We start from the raw sequence: 16,819 nt of genomic DNA, 5'->3' as shown, positions 1-16,819 counted from the left end.
CCTACATTTTTTCGCCACTTGGGCTTTTATGTAACTTGAGACGCCAACAGTTACGGAGTCTCTTTTTCTAACACTGCCCCACATGTTCCAGCTCTTTCTCAAAATCTGAACTGTTCTGACATTCCATTTGCTCAAAGGCAAACCTGACACTCTGCCAAAACTCATGCAGTGTGGAGTTGCCGATGCAAAAATGGTGGCTTGGAACTCTTTGCATGTATAAGAATGCCCTTCCCTTGATTTTGATGGGCCCTGACCATGCAGTCAGAGGAGCAGTATAATTGTTAGATCTGCTCCACCATGCCCTATGATGCAAAACAAAAGTTTTCCAGTCATGGTGTTTGATTTTAATGATATGACAAAGGTATAAAAGAAGGCAGAAGAAAGTAGGAGACAAAAAGGCTTAAAGAAGAAAGAGAGCTTATCCCAAATGTGTGTCGTTGAAATTAGTAAGAAGGTCTAAGCAAGTGAGTCTCTGTCGAAGCAATGGCAAACAGCCTAACTTGCAGAGAAGACAAAGAGTTAAAGCCGGTGCATGGTACAGAGAGTTTGAAACATGATCTGCGGAACAGGCATGCCAAAAGATAAGTGTGCCTGTTACAAGAGCTGTTACAAGCTGTTATGGTTATAGCAGCCATAAAAAGGGGCAAAACCCCCATATGAAGCTTTAACAAAAATGTTACCCACTAGAAGTGGACAATTACAATTAAAAAAGGCTTTTCTTAAATTGAAGCAAGCCTTAATATCACCACCTGCTTTAGCCTTATCAGACCCCATATCATGAAATTTTTAGATGCTTCGATGAAGTCAAAAGAAGTAGCTATGGTGCATGTGAGAGCACATGAAAAGAGTGCCATTCCTGAAAAAAGGAAAAGGCAATGCTGGCAGCCACCACAGGCAGAAATATAAACCACGGCTTGAGGGCACAGAAGCGACCGGGGGGGGGGGGGAAGGAAAGGGCTGACTGGGGCTCGAAAAATGTGCGTATTGCTGAGAGAAGAGACTTTGGAAGGAAGATGGTCCAGAGTTGAAAGAGAAGAGAAAAAAGACTCACCCTGAAGGCTGCCAAATGCGGGCAGGGTCCTCCGGGGGGGGGGGGAAGTCTAGCTGAAAGGCCACCACCCTATGAACAAACGCTCAGGAGAATCCCAAGATAAAAGTAAGGGTTGGTGGCAGGGACTGTGAGGCCCTAGTAGATACTGGAGCCACATTTTCTATGATCCCTGTGAAGCTCCCTCAGCGAGAGAAAGTGGAAAGCATGTAACCGTAAAAGGAATTAAAGGGAAAAAAACTAAATTGCCCATGTGTAAGCCCCTCCTCACGAAGATTAGAAATAACATACTGGAACATGCCTTTGTAGTTTCATCTGCATGCCTGGTTGCCCTCTTGGGGCGGGACTTGTTAACAAAACTGCAAGCTAAAATCTTCTTCCGTGATAATCAGATTGTAGTACAGCTGCCAATAAAGCAGGACTTTATTGAGCCATTAATGTGTGGGCAGACAGAACCCCTGCCAGAGCAAATGCATAACACCACTTAAAATCTTCTTTAAAAAGGGAGAGAGCCCTGTGTGTGTGAGGCAGTATCCTCTGAAGAAAGCCACCTGTGCAGGCTTGAAGCCGCTCATTGAGAAGTTCAAAAAATTATGGTTAGCTAATAAAGGGATCATCCCCCTTTAACACCCCGATTTTGGGTGTGCCCGAGGCAGCTGGCACCTCCTTCAGGTTGGACCAACACCTGAGAGCAGCGGCTAACTGCCCTTTGTGCCTCAAAAACGATTCAAAGATGTTTGAGCCCCCAGCTCAAATGAGAAGTTGCCCATGGGCTTACTATCCTTTTCAGAGATTTCAAATTGACTTTTCAGAGTTGCCCCCGACTCATGGCTATTGGTACCTGACAGTAATAATAAAACCAATTGACTGCACCGCACATAGCCAAGATCCTGTTAAAATGTAATCCCTAGGCTCTTGTTACCTAAAGAGAGTGAATCAAATCAGGGGACCCATTTTGTTGGACAAGTGACGCAAGTAGTGGCCCAGGCATAACAAACTAACTAGAAGCTACACCCCCCTCCCCCTTCATGGATCACTGCCTTGTTGTGGCGAAGGGGCTTGCGTAACTCAGTGAAGCCATAAGCTATGCCGTGCAGGGCCACCCAAGACGGACAGGTCATGGCAGAGAGTTCTGACAAAATGTGGTCCACTGCAGAAGGAAATGGCAACCCACTCCAGTATTCTTGCCAAGAAAACCCCATGGAACGTATCACAAGGCTACAACATATGATGCCGGAAGATGAGCCCCTCAGGTCGGAAGGTGTCCAATATACTACTGGGGAAGTGCAGAGGGTATTTCCAAGTAGCGCCAGAAAGAGTGAAGCAGCTGGGCCAAAGCTGAAAGGACACTCAGCTGTGGATGTGTCTGGTGGTGAAAAGAAAATCCGATGCTGTAAAGAACAATATTGTTTAGGAACCTGGAATGTCAGATCAATGAATCAATGTAAGCTGGAGGTGGTCAAACATGAGATGGCAAGACGGAACATTGACATCTTGGGAATCAGAGAACTAAAATGGAAAGGCATGGGCGAATTTAATTCAGGTGACCATCATATCTACTACTGTGGGCAAGAATCCCTTAGAAGAAATGGAGTAGCACTCATAGTCAACAAAAGGGTGGGAAAAGCAGTACTGGGGTACAATCTTAAAAACGATAGAATGATCTCAGTACGAATCCAAGGCAAACCATTCAACATCACAGTAATTCAAGTCTATGCCCCAACCACTGAGGCCGAAGAAGCAGATGTTGATCGGTTCTATGAAGACCTACAACACCTTCTAGAACTAACACCAAAAAAAGATGTCCTCTTCCTCATAGGGGATTGGAATGCTAAAGTAGGAAGTCAAGAAATCACCGGGATAACAGGCAAGCATGGCCTTGGTGTACAAAATGAAGCAGGACAAAATCTAATAGAGTTTTGCCAAGAGAACACACTGATCATAGCAAACACTCTTTTCCAACAGCACAAGAGGAGACTCTACACATGGACATCACCAGATGGTCAATATCGAAATCAGATTGATTATGTCCTTTGCAGCCAAAGATGGAGAAGCTCCATACAGTCAGTCAAAACAAGACCTGGAGCTGACGGTGGCTCAGACCATGAGCTTCTTGTTGCAAAATTTCGGCTTAAATTGAAGAACGTAGGGAAAACCAGTAAATCATTCAGGTATGACCTAAATCATATCCCTTATGAATATACAGTGGAGGTAAGGAATGGATTTAAGGGATTAGACCTGATAGACAGAGTGCCTGAGGAAATATGGACGGAGGTCCATAACATTGTTCAGGAGGCAGCAACGGAATCCATCCCAAAGAAAAAGAAGTGCAAGAAAGCCAAGTAGCTGTCTGATGAGGCTTTACAAGTAGCTGAAGAAAGAAGGGAAGCTTAAAGCAAGGGAGAAAGGGGAAGATATATCCAACTGAATGCAGAGTTCCAATGAATAGCAAGGAGAGACAAGAAGGCCTTCTTAAATGAACAATGCAAAGAAATCGAGGAAAACAACAGAATGGGAAAGACTAGAGATCTCTTCAAGAAAATTGGAGATCTCAAGGGAATGTCTTGTGCGAAGACGGGCATGATAAAGGACAAAGAAGGCAGGGACCTAACAGAAGCAGATGAGATTAAGAAGAGGTGGAAAGAATACACAGAAGAACTATACAGGAAAGATCTGAATGTCCCTGATAGCCATGATAGTGCGCTCACTGGACTTGAGCCGGACATCCTGGAGAGTGAAGTCAAGTGGGCCTTAGGAAGCATTAGTAACAACAAAGCTAGCGGAGATGACAGTATTCCAGCTGAGCTATTTAAAATCCTAAAAGATGATGCTGTTAAAGTGCTACATTCAATATGCCAACAAATCTGGAACACTCAACAATGGCCACATGACTGGAAAAGGTCAGTTTACATTCCAATTCCAAAGAAGGGCAACGCCAAAGAGTGTTCAAACTCCCGCACAATTGCGCTCATTTCACATGCCAGCAAGGTGATGCTCAAAATCCTACAAGCTAGGCTTCAGCAGTATGCGAACCGAGAACTACCGGAAGTACAAGCTGGGTTTCAAAGAGGCAGAGGAACTAGAGATCAAATCGCCAACTTTTGCTGCATCATGGAGAAAGCAAGAGAATTCCAGAAAAACGTCTATTTCTGCTTCATTGACTACGCTAAAGCCTTTGATTGTGTGGATCACAACAAACTGTGGCAAATTCTTCAAGTGATGGGAATACCAGACCACCTTACCTGTCTCCTGAGAAACCTGTATGAGGGTCAAGAAGCAACAGTGAGAACCAGACATGGAACAACCGATTGGTTCAAAATTGGGAAAGGAGTATGACAAGGCTGCATACTGTCACCCTGCTTATTTAACTTATATGCAGAGTACATCATGAGAAACGCCAGGTTGGATGAATCACAGGTCAGAATTAAGATTGCTGGGAGAATTATCAACAACCTCCGATATGCAGATGATACCACCCTAATGGCAGAAATTGAAGAGGATCTAAAGAGCCTCTTGTTGAGGGTGAAAGAGGAGAGTGCAAAAGCTGGTTTGAAATTCAACAATTAAAAACACGAAGATCATGGCATCTGGCCCTACCACTTTCTGGCATATGGAAGGGGAAGAAATGGAAGCAGTGACAGATTTTACTTTCCTGGGCTCCAAGATCACCGCAGATGGTGACTGTAGCCATGAAATTAAAAGACGCTTGCTCCTTGGGAGGAAAGCTATGGCAAACCTAGAGAGCATAGTCAGAAGCAGAGACATCACCTTGTCGACAAAGGTCCGTCTAATCAAAGCTATGGTTTTCCCAGTAGTAATGTATGGCAGTGAGAGCTGGACTATAAGGAAGGCTGCGCGCCGAAGAATCAATGCTTTCGAACTGTGGTGCTAGAGAAGACTCTTAGGAGTCCCCTGGACTGCAAGGAGGTCAAACCAGTCCATCCTAAAGGAAATCAACCCTGAGTGCTCATTGGAAGGACAGATACTGAAGCTGAAGCTCAAATATCTTGGCCACCTAATGCGAAGAGAAAACTCTCTGGAAAAGACCCTGATGCTGGGAAAGACTGAAGGTAAAAGGAGAAGGGGACGGCAGAGGATGAGATGTCTAGATAGCATCACCGATGCAATGAATATGAACTTGAGCACGCTCCGGGAGAGAGCACAGGACAGGAAGGCCTGGCGTGCTATGGTCCATGGGGTCACGAAGAGTCGGACACGACTGAACAACAACAACACCCCCCTTGGAAACCTCAATCCACAAGTCAAGTTGAGAAGATGAACCGTGCCTTAAAGACAATGCTCACTAGAATTTGTTTAAAGATTAAGTTGAAAGGCCACAGGCTTTGCCAATCACCTTGACTCGAGTACGGTGCACCTCCAAGGGAAGTATTAAATTGACACTCTTTAGACATTATATAAGCGCCCACCTCGGATATTACGTATGGCTGATAGCTTAAATGTGAATTTAGAAGTAAGAGTTTTAAGATTCAAGATTATGTTACTGCCTTGCAGTCTGTTTTGTTTTCACAGGTTTGCGACACCTCAGCAATCCTGGCCTTTAGACGCTCCAGTGCATAATCTCAATCCCGGTGATTGGGTGCTAATCCAGTCCTAGAAAGATGAACTACCTAACGAAAAGCAGAAGGGTCCATTTCAGATCCTACTTACCACTCCCATTGCTATAAAAGTCGCTAAAGGGAAGAAGTGGATTCATTACACTGAATAAAGGCATCACCTGCACCAGAGAGGGTCACTCCAGAAGCTGACCCACCTGAAGGCAGCCATTGGAATAATGAACCCCTGGAGGGACTCAAGTATTTGTTCATGAGAGAGTTTTCTCCTAACGCTTACTCATGCGCATTATTCTCTCCTTCTTAAGTTTAGTTGTCTCAACACTCCCCACTCAAGTAAAAAACAACAAAAAACATTAGTTTAAGAGGCATGTTGAGCTTATGTTTAAGCAGAATAGAGATAATTTTGTTCTCTATTACGAACACCCATCAACTGTCAGAAACTTTACTTTGTTGTCTGCCTTAATTAGAAAAACACAGGTAGCTCTACAGAAAGAGGGCACTCTCATTTCAAGGGTTCCTGATGAATTGAACAAAACTGAGTTCCAAAAGTTCAAATTCCAGACTTACACCCCAAAATGTGTTTTTGTTGTCAACATTCTAGTAGCTAGAACAAAGGCGTCCTAGGCCTCACTTGCTGTTTAGAGAAAACCGTCAATGCCACAGCAATAATAGTTTACGCCTTTAAGTGCGTAGTCCACCGCTGGACCAAAGAGAGTATAAATTTGAGAAAAGCCTTTTGAGGGGGGAATTGTAGTAAAAATGTAACCTAAAAGCCATTATATGTGCCTTAAGCAGCACGTAGTATTGTAAGAGCTGCTCATGCCTGGAATGAGTGAGCAGTAACCCTAAGATAAGGTAGCTAGGCAAACTGCTGGCAATCAATCAAAGTGACACGCTGGCTAAGGAATGCAAGCTGTGGTGATAAAACTGTAGCGCAGGGGTTGCCCAGGGTCGACTCCGCTTTTGAGCGTGAGCTCCTTTGTCGAACTGTTTGCAAACAATAAAATCGAGTTGGACCCAGCCTGAAGTTGACTTTCCTCTTTGGGGCAAATTGGACTAGCCTCCAGGGGGCGAAACTAGCATTTTGCGCAACACATTTAAAATGGAAGCAGAAAGCCCTGTTTTAAATGCAGCATTTTAGGCTGGTGTTGAGATGCCCATAGTGTGTGTTTATTTGTACGTGTTTATTTTTTTTTAATCTTACATTTCAGTATTCTAACTTCCAGGGTGGCTTAGAGCAATCTTAAATATACTGGGTTGGATCCAGAATAAGGTGAAGTTAGGTCCTATTGAAATCATTGTGAAATGTTTGTCATCACCCAAGTGTGATTGACGTACAGGGCATGCTTCCTTAGGAGTAAGTCCAATTGAACTCATTGAGACTTATTTCTGAGAAATGGTGTAAAGGAATAGGCCAAAACCAACATTAAAGAAAAGAAGATTCAGTGCACCCCCTGTATCTTTCAAAAACCACCCAGCTTCTGTGTGCAGAAATGATAGGGGGGCAGAAAAGTGGAGGTGTGCACACTAGGGAAAGTAAAACCCGGGGAGACTGCAAAGTGTCACTAAACTCAGCCTGCATCCCTCACTCCCATTCACATACCTGTGGGATTTTGTAGATTCCCAGCATGGCTGAAATCTGATTGGAAAGTTTAGAGTCTGCCCCTTCAAGAACTGCCAATAAGTTATTCTGTCTCCCACAGCTGTAGTTTGGAACATGCTGCTGCCCGACAGAGAGCAGGTCTGCCATGGCCTCGTAAGTCATTCTTGCATGGAAATAGTTCTCATAGATGTTGTAGCCCAGGGTGACATTGGGCAAGAGCCGCGGATTCTGGTTGATCTCATGAATGGAGAACAAGAAGGGCAGGATGTGCCAAAAGCTCATACTTTCCATACTGCAACGAAAGAGGCGACATCAGTTTTTCATCCTCCATTCAATGAAAACATGTCAGATTGCTGCATCAGCTATTAAAAGGGCCTTTCTTGGCAACAGAAACTTCCCCACAAAGAGAAGTGTCGGGTTGATTTTTGTTGGCCCCAGGGGAGGGAGGGAAAGGGTTACACTCCCCACCCCGTGCAGTCCTAGGCCTAACTGCCCCACCCCAACATCTATCAGTGTTTTTAAGACTGAATCCAAAAACCCATCTCATCTTGTGTTTAGTTTGGTCCTCAAATCTAGAGCCTCAAGTTCCAGAGGTGACCCCAACATGATGGGATGTGCAGAATGGGGTAGCCGTACAGCAAAGTGCTGCCATTTCCCTTGTAAAGCCAGAGCTGATGCAGACTCAAGTGCTTGAGAAACCTGTGCAAAAGCCTCATATAACTACACATACTTGCCAAGGAGTAAGCTGCCTGCAACAGACTAAAGCGGCCACCCCTGAGAACGGTGTTTAGAGGGAAGGCATGTCGTCTACACCACAAATCCCCCCACACATGCATTGGAAGATACAACTCCTACATTTGGCCTTTAAAAAAAAAAAATCAATTTTGCAGAAAGAATGACTTTTACAGCGACGCTAATAAACTACATTAATGTGAAGGAAAAATGGACAAATTGGGACATGTTTCTTAATAGTGTAATGCCTTCTATTAATTTTTGTATAATGAACTACTCCCAAATGTACAAATATGTTTTAGGTTGTTATAATACCTATTAGGAGTGGTGGCTCCAGGTTTCTGAGTGTCCTTGGGCAAGAGACCCTCAATGCACCCCTCCCTCCGTGAGTCTACTTTCTGAACACCATTGTGACAAGCCGCAATTGCTCCCCATCCTCTTTCTCATCATTGCTAATACTAGCTTGCCCAATGGTTAGAGAGTTTATTTTATGTTGATTATTTAATATCTCCTGTTGGTTTGATTGATCTATTTTAGCATCTCCATAAATTTTTAAAGGAAAAGAAAATGTAGGAGAATGTGTAATTTCACAACAGATGTGGTTGCGATGTACTACAGAACACCTTCAGCAACACTCACTACCTGAATTGGCCAGTATTGGAGCGCAAAGTAGAAGCAGTGTACTGGCTTTTCATGTCTCTAGATCAGCCTTCTCCAGCCTGGTGCCCCCCGCTGAGGTGTGTTAGACTACAATTCCCATCACAAACACCCCAGCTTATTAAAATTAGGGATGATAGGCATTGTAGTCCAATACATCTGGAGAACACTAGGTTGGAGAAGATTCCTGTAGACAAGAAAGAACCATCTCACCAACACTTTCTGGCAATGTGTTTTAAAAGCAAAGAGGCTCTTTGTTCTTTTCGTTAAAAGTTATGCTAGGAAAACCTCTGTTTCCTATAATAAGAAAAGGGTTCAGAATGAACCTCCCAAGCTGCAGCATTTGAAATGGCAGGCTGTGCACAAGGCAGATGGTGCCTGAGCATTTGCACACGCTCCCCAAAAATCTTTTTCTTAAAGCAAAATGGGACAAAAATGGGACCATGATTTACCAGGGACAGCTGCCACAAAATATTCATTCATACATTCCATTTTTATACCGCCCAATAGCTGAAGCTCTCTGGGTGCTTCTCAGCAATTAAAACAATGAAATACAAATAATAAAATACAATACAAAAGTTTAAAAGTTTAAAACAATATAAAAATAAAAATAACCAAACAGATGCCAGCAGCCAAAAAATTAAAATACAGTACCAGAAAACTGAAAAACTAAAACAGAGACTGTTCATGCTAAAAAAGGACAATTGGAGAGTGTGAAATCGGTCATGCACACTGTGATGCTCCCACCTGTGGTTCCACCTTACCCCAGCCTCCTCCTCCGAGTCTGAGAACCAAATCCCTCAGGGATGCCTGCTTTCACTTTGGGACAGCTGTCCCTGCTGTCCCACAAGCTTCAGCCTTTTTACTCTCTCTGGGTTCCAGAGAAACTCAATATGCTCAATTGGTTCTCTCTACCCACTACAGGAGAAGTAACCAGGAAATAGATATAATAAAGGTAGTGGAAAATCAAACAACATGTGGGAACTTGGATTTCAAAAAACAAATAAAAATTTATTTAACACAAGAACAGTTATATGTTATTATTATTCATTAATACTTGGGGGGTTGCTCCATGCCAACGGAAGGAGAAGCCAATGGAGGATTACCCAGATTTTTTTTCAGGGAATCGGCTTTGGTGCACTTTGGTCTGTGCAGGGCTCTGTGAGCTAGTGCACCACTCCAGTATAAGTTGCTTCACAGAACATACTTCCGGTTGGGGTGGGGGGATTGGAGTAAACATGATCAGACTGGCAGGGGCTGCTCAACCAATAATAGAGTGCCCCCCCATCCAGGCTCTCTTTTCTCCTTCCACTGATACTCCCATAATGCAAAGCTTAGCGCTAATTACTTCCTTACACCAACAAAGCAAACACTAAGGAAACACAGCTGCAGATCCTTTGTTATGCTATAAAATCCTGGGAGGTCTCCTCCCATGAAATTGTCTTGCCAAAAAACAATCTCTTTCTCTCCCCCTGGCCCCCATTAATTACTTCTTTTCAACAGTGCAAACAGTGAAGACACACACCATGGATATTTACGGAACAAGCTTCATTGACAACAATGGGAGTTACTTCCGAGGAGACACCTGCTTCCCCAAGCTATGCCTGATTCCGCCAATTTCTCCTCCCCTTCCCCTTTAAAAGCACTACCTCACTTTGTCACTATTTCACATTTGTCCAGCAACACTTACACCCCCTATCTTGCAATTGCTCTATCACGCAATTGTGCAATTCCATTATAGCAGAATTGCGTGATAGAGGCATAGTGAGGTGGAAGAAATCACCCATCCTGAAAGGAAGTAGTTAAACAAATCACATCTACAAAGGGGTTTTAAATGTCACTGTGTCACTATCATGTATTTGTCCAGCAATACCTATGCCCCGTATCCCACGGTGTCGCATTTGCCAACTATTCCTATACCCCCTTATCTCACTGTTTCACAATAGTGTGATAGTGAGATAAAGGGTATAAGTATTGCTGGGCAAATGCGCAATAGTGAGAAAATGAAATAGTGAGATAGGGGGTGTAGGTATTGCGGACAAAAGCACTATTTTGATTTAACGCTTTACTTAAAAAAAAAAAAAAGTTCCACACTGCTTGAAGCACACTTATACTTTGTGGGGATAGCCACCAGAGTTTAGTGGTAGGCAAGGTGAAGTAAATACCATGAGGTAGCTGAGCACTCTGACGGCTAGCCGTGAAATGGCAGAAACGGGGGGGGGGAACACAGGTGAGTAAAACACTGGGGAAACAGCCCTTGAACCGGGCTCAGTGAGGTCATGGCCAGGTGAAAGACACATCCCTGGGCAGGGCTATCATGCCGAAGTAAATGCATAGGGTGGTGCATGCCACAATAGAAGTGCAGACAAGCCAGATTAAGGAAAACAATCTGACTAAAAGTAGTTTCAGAAGAACCAGCTTTTCTGAGATAAGCTCCGGGATGGCCACGACGTCATGTATCCCCAACAACCTCCAAACACAGGCAGCTCGGAGTAAATTCCTCGTGGAGACACCCCCTTGGCCCTAACTTCCCTACCTACTCTACCCCTTCTAAAATCCTATACAAAAACCCTACTAACTAGATGTTGCTTCTACCATCCCTAAGGCCCTATCTGACTAACTATCAGCTCGTTCCTTTTATAACCTCAGAATCCTCACATACACTCAGCCTCCCCCCACCATTCACTCACTCTCTGGCACACTATTAACCCTATCTTACCTGGGTTAAATTTAACAATATAAAAACATACATAACAAAACAGGCAGATGTTACACACGCTATTACTTACAATTGAAATCTAGTAGAGGGTGGCATGGAGAAAACATATTGTTGAAGTATACTATTGGTTGTAGATGTGATCCCACTAATCAGGTACTCTCCTGGCCTGCAATAATTAAATGGGTCTTTTCGATCACTTATCAAATTGAATGGGCATTTCGTCATCAGTGTCCCACAGGGAGCATGGGCTGCAGATGTAGCAGAAGCAGCATCATGATGGAGATGCCTGCTATAGTTTCTTTTTCTCTCTCTTGCACATGCACGCACATGTCCCCCTTTGACTGGTCTCAGAATGAGCTAATCAGAAGCTGGAGCAAAGCATAGCTGCAGACAGTTTGCTAATAAAGATGGAGTCCAGCCATGGCCTCAGATCTAATGGGGATGATATTAAGCCTCATGCTGGTACAGTCTCTGCCTTCCCTAAATCTCACCCCAGGCTGTCAGTGGCACAAGAGGTATTTATGCCCCAGCTTTTCCAGGCTCCATACATGAGGAGGTAGCAAGTAAGTGCTCTTGATCTGAGGTTTCTTTCATTGGTTTCCAAGGTGATATTTGGAAAAAAAAAATCTCTTCAGCATTGGTGAGAAGTAGAATAAATCACCATGATTTTGATAATTATAGAGGGGCAAAAATCACTCCTGCAACATCATTGATTCTCTGTGTGCAGCTGGAGAAAACATGTTTGTGTGACTCATCTGTGTAGCTCTTTTTCAGGGGTCAGCAAGGGAGAAGTTCAGCAAACTTCAACCGACTTGACAGATTAAAAGTTACAGTATGCCAGTAAAACTGAAAAAATTTTAAATAAATACATAAAACTAAACAGTTGTTAACTAGGAACTGGGAACTCTGGGGTAATTCCTCCTCACCCTACCCTTTTGGTTTGGATGAGGCCTTCATCTTCCTAAGTTCAAGTCTTATTCCCCAGAGTGCCTGTTTCAGGGAGGCCATATCTCATTTTGGTTAACCACTGAGGCACCTGTCACAAAATCTTCCACTGCCTTCAGGAAGGGAGAAATTCAGGACCGCAAAGGTAATCACGATATACTCTTCGTTGGGCTGAGAGGTAGGCCCATTCCCACATGCCTGTCTGTGGCAACGCGAAAGGAAAAGTTCCTCCTGTGCAAGCACCAGGTCATTACTGAGCCTTAGAGGGATGCCGCTTGCGCTGGCGTTTTCATGGCAGACTATAGCGGGGTGGTTTGCCATTGCCTTCCCCAGTCATGACCACCTTTCCCCCAGAAAGCTGGGTACTCATTTTACTGACCTCGGAAGGATGGAAGGCTGAGTCGACCTGAGCCACCTACCTGAGACCCAACTTCTCTGGGATTGAACTCAGGTCGTGGGGAGAGTTTCAGTTGCCATACTGCCACCTACCATTCTGCGCCACACGAGGCTCTCAACGCACAACTGCCATCATATATTATCGGGCAGTGCTCCATGCTGGTAGTGGAGCGTTTGAGGTAACACAAAGACCACTTTGCCCTCATGGCTCTGAAGCATGCCCCACCCAATTTCAGAAAAACACCTGGAACTGAGAGTTGCTTTTTAATTTCCCCAGAAAACCACACTATGCTGCATTGAGGGAAATTAAAATGGCAGCTCCAAGGCACTGGTTCAGGGCATTGCTGCTGTCTGCTACTATGTCTGCCATTGCTGCCAGATAAGCTTGCTGGAGCCAACCTGCAAGAAGGCAGAGCAAATGACAGAAGGAGAAAGAGCTGCTGAAAATGCTAATAGGCAGGAAGGCAAGAGGCTCAATGCATGACATGGGGAATCAGCAATACAGCTCCTCGGGACACACCAGCCCTGGATACGGAAAAAGAAAATGACTCTCCCCTCATAAGAAGTCATAAGATCTGAGTTAGAGGAGGCATTCCGGATCTTTCTTTGCTGCAGCTGCTACCTCTTCCTTTGTGAATGGACACCTGTATTGTTCTATGGCTGCTGTCACTTCCACCATGAGGGAGTGAAAAAAGAGGTGTACTGAAACTGGAAACCCAGGCAAAGTCACCATTCCTTTTCTCTCTGTATAACACAAGCAAGTTCTTCTCCAAAGAAGAGGAAGAAATAATTCAAGCATTGTGTCCAGATTTATTTTGAAGATCCAACACATTTACATAATATAGATTAAGAGGAAAATGCAGGATGTTCAGGACCCTGTAAATTAGTGCAGTGTAAATATATAGGTTGATATAATTGCTCTTTGCTTTGGAAAAAGAACATCTCGTTAATATTTTTAGCATGATCAGAGGGAAACCAAAGCAGGGCTCTGAGCACAGGATCTTATATTCACCAAGAAGTGAGGGAAACTCTGGAAAAGGGGTCATTAATTGGAAGCATATCACTCATTCTGCAGGAGCTCAAGCAAACAAGTTCTTCACCCTAGAAAATCAGGCCACTAACAGCAGCTTTATAGGTCAAAGTACAACCTCATTGGCTCCTTCTTTCACCTGATAACACCTGGGCTAAAAGCTGTAGTTCCACTCTCTAGCCATCTGGTCTGGTGCTGCTGCAGCACAGTAGAGATCAAGCCAGGAGTTTTCTTTGCTAGCAAAGAGTGAGGAGTTTGGTGCCAGGGTGCTACCGTCGGAGTTCCTGATTCAAGATGCCTAGAACCTTGCAGTATTTTCTAATCTACATACAGGATTTCGTTTTAGAATTAGCAAGCCTGGATAGACAAGAGTGCATCTTTCTGTTCTTACTTAAGCAGACACAGACAGGTGGTCTAAGAGCAACTCTGCACCAGCCTAAAATCCTGCATTTAAAATGGGGCTTTCTGCTTCTGTTTTAAATGCAGGATCACAACAGACTCCCTTTACACATGCTTCCTTTTCCTCCTCCCCTTTCCCCCAGCTTCTCCCCCTTCCATATGTTTCATTGATCTAGCTCCTCTTCTTCAAACTTATCATGCCTTTTTAAAGAGTAAGCCTGAATGGTGGGCACCTGTGTTAGCAAAATTATTCGCTCATATTAATATGACGGGAATCTTCCCTGAAGGATGGAAACTGAGCATAATATTTCCAATTCACAAGAAAGGAGATCAATCTAAACCTCAGAACTATCGGCCAATGAGTTTACTAGATGTCAGCTCTAAGATCTACATCTGTTTCCTCCTCCAGAAGTTGTCAGACTGGGAAGATGAAAATAATATTTTACACCAGGAACAAGCTGGGTTTAGGAAAGGCCATAGCACCATGGACCAGATCTTTGTTTTGCACCATTTCATTTATAAATATACAACTGGTCCTTCCAAAAGGCTCTTTGCTGCTTTCATTGACTTCTCCTCAGCCTTTCATTCAATCAGTAGGAGTCAATTCTGGGATAAGCTAGCAGAGACCCATATTGATAAGTGATTGTTATTCCTAATTTGGGAATTTGATACGAACACCACTATGAGGGTAAGGGTTAGCACAGATGGGAGATTGTCAGAAGAAATCTGTACAACCAACGGGGTCAACAAGGTTACTTGTTGGCACTGCATTTCTTCAATCTTTGTATTAACAACATTGTAAATGTATTAAATTGCCCAGAGCACTTCCCTCCCACAATAGACAACCGTAAAGTTGCGATATTAATCTACGCAGATGACTTGGTACTGCTGTCCATGAACAAAATTGGGCTGAAGAGATGTCTGGACAAACTTTATAATTTCTGCCTAATGGAACAGCTCACAATTAACTATGCTAAATCCAAGGTGATGGTCTTTGGTAAACGTTTCCCCAGGTACAACTGGAGGCTAGATGGAAATAAGATAGAGCAGGTTTCCTCCTTCAAATACCTGGGTGGATATTTTGATGGGACAAGTTCTTGGAAGATTCAGCTTCAGAACATTAAAATAACAGCACAGAAGACAACTCGAGCTATTTTGAAACTTTTCTACTCCAGGGGAGGCAGGCTGGTGGTGCCAGCACTGAAAGTGTTCCTTGGAAAAGCTGTTGCTCAAATGCAATATGGGATTGAGATTTGGGGGGTCAGGCATAACAATTTGAAGGAGTTGGAGGCCTGTAAGAATAACTTTTTGAGATCCTTACTGGCAGTTCCCCCAGAGACCCCAGCTCTCTTCCTCAGAGTAGAGACAGGCGTGGTATCAGTATAAGCTAGGGCACAGAAGGCAGCCCTTCTATATTATGAGAGGTTCCTGGACATGCCAGAAGATCGCCTCCCCAAGCTTTGCTTGAGAGAACAAATGAAGAAGGGTGGCTGGGCTAAGTTATGCTAAGAGTTGCTAACATCTAAAAACCTTCTACCAGATATTTTTATAATACTGGGAGCCAAAAACAAATCGAAGGATTGGATTTATGGAATAGATAATAGGCAAGACCCAGATCTAATTAAATGTTCGAACTTATCTCAGTGGTATTATTTGTTTAAAATGGATCATGAAAGAGCTCAATACCTGCAAACTCTTACTTTTGCTTCTTTGATAACATCATTTACAGAATTACATTTTCAAACCGTGCCCACAGCATTCTTGGATGGAAGATATAGGCATGTTCCAAGAAACCTACGGTTCTGTATCTGTGGCATGGGAGAGGTAGAGGATATCTCACATTATTTACTGTACTGTCATTTGTACCAAAACCCCAGGGAGAGATTCCTGGGACAGATTTTGGCAACCTAACAGGGTAAAAGAATCTATGCGAAGATTTGTTAGTTACTGTCAGACTGCGACCCCTGTGTTACACACAAAACAGCTCTGTTTGCTAAGGCTGCAAAACATATTCGTGCAAGCACTCTGAATGCTGTTGCAGTGGACTGTGCAGGTGATTTGTTAACCTGATTCTGTTTACCTTCTGTTATTAAATGATATTTTAAGTTATGTTGCTTGTAATGGCTATTAATCAAATGCAATAAAATGTTCAGAATCAGATCATCTTCTTGCTACTTTTCCTTTTTCATGGAGGGAACTCAAGCAGAACACAAGCGGGGTACTTTGATAGCTCATTATCTCCGATCTATTTAAAAATGGAATAAAGGTCATTTAGTGTGGGAGGTGCCCTGTAGGTTAACGACGTCATCTAAAGGGCCCACAAACTTCCATGAGTGAGCAATATCAATAGCAGGATAAAAGCTCCATGTGAAGAAGCCCGGTGTGACTCGTAAGAAAAGAGGGAGAGAAGAAAACACACCAAGATATGCTCGAAGATGCCTCAGGGCAGCAAGGTAAGTTTTATGTAAGAAGACACAACAAAGGCTAGATGCAACATTTTATATTATTTTTATTTATCAGGATATTTATCTCTCCCCTTTTGACCCTAAAAAAATATCACAGATGTAACTTACCATTAAACACACCAAATAAATATATATTTAAAATAAAAACTGAAAGCAGAGAGGGATCAGTAAAAACACAATCAGTCCAAATGTAATAAAAAAAGCTTTACACCTCATCCTGAAAATAAATTGAAAATGGAGACAGGCAGAGC

This window comes from Heloderma suspectum, chromosome 2 (genome assembly GCF_057233095.1).
Source record: "Heloderma suspectum isolate Gila_16-S chromosome 2, 16-S_ref, whole genome shotgun sequence".
Taxonomy (NCBI): domain Eukaryota; kingdom Metazoa; phylum Chordata; class Lepidosauria; order Squamata; family Helodermatidae; genus Heloderma; species Heloderma suspectum.
Note: the sequence above shows the minus strand (reverse complement) of the source record.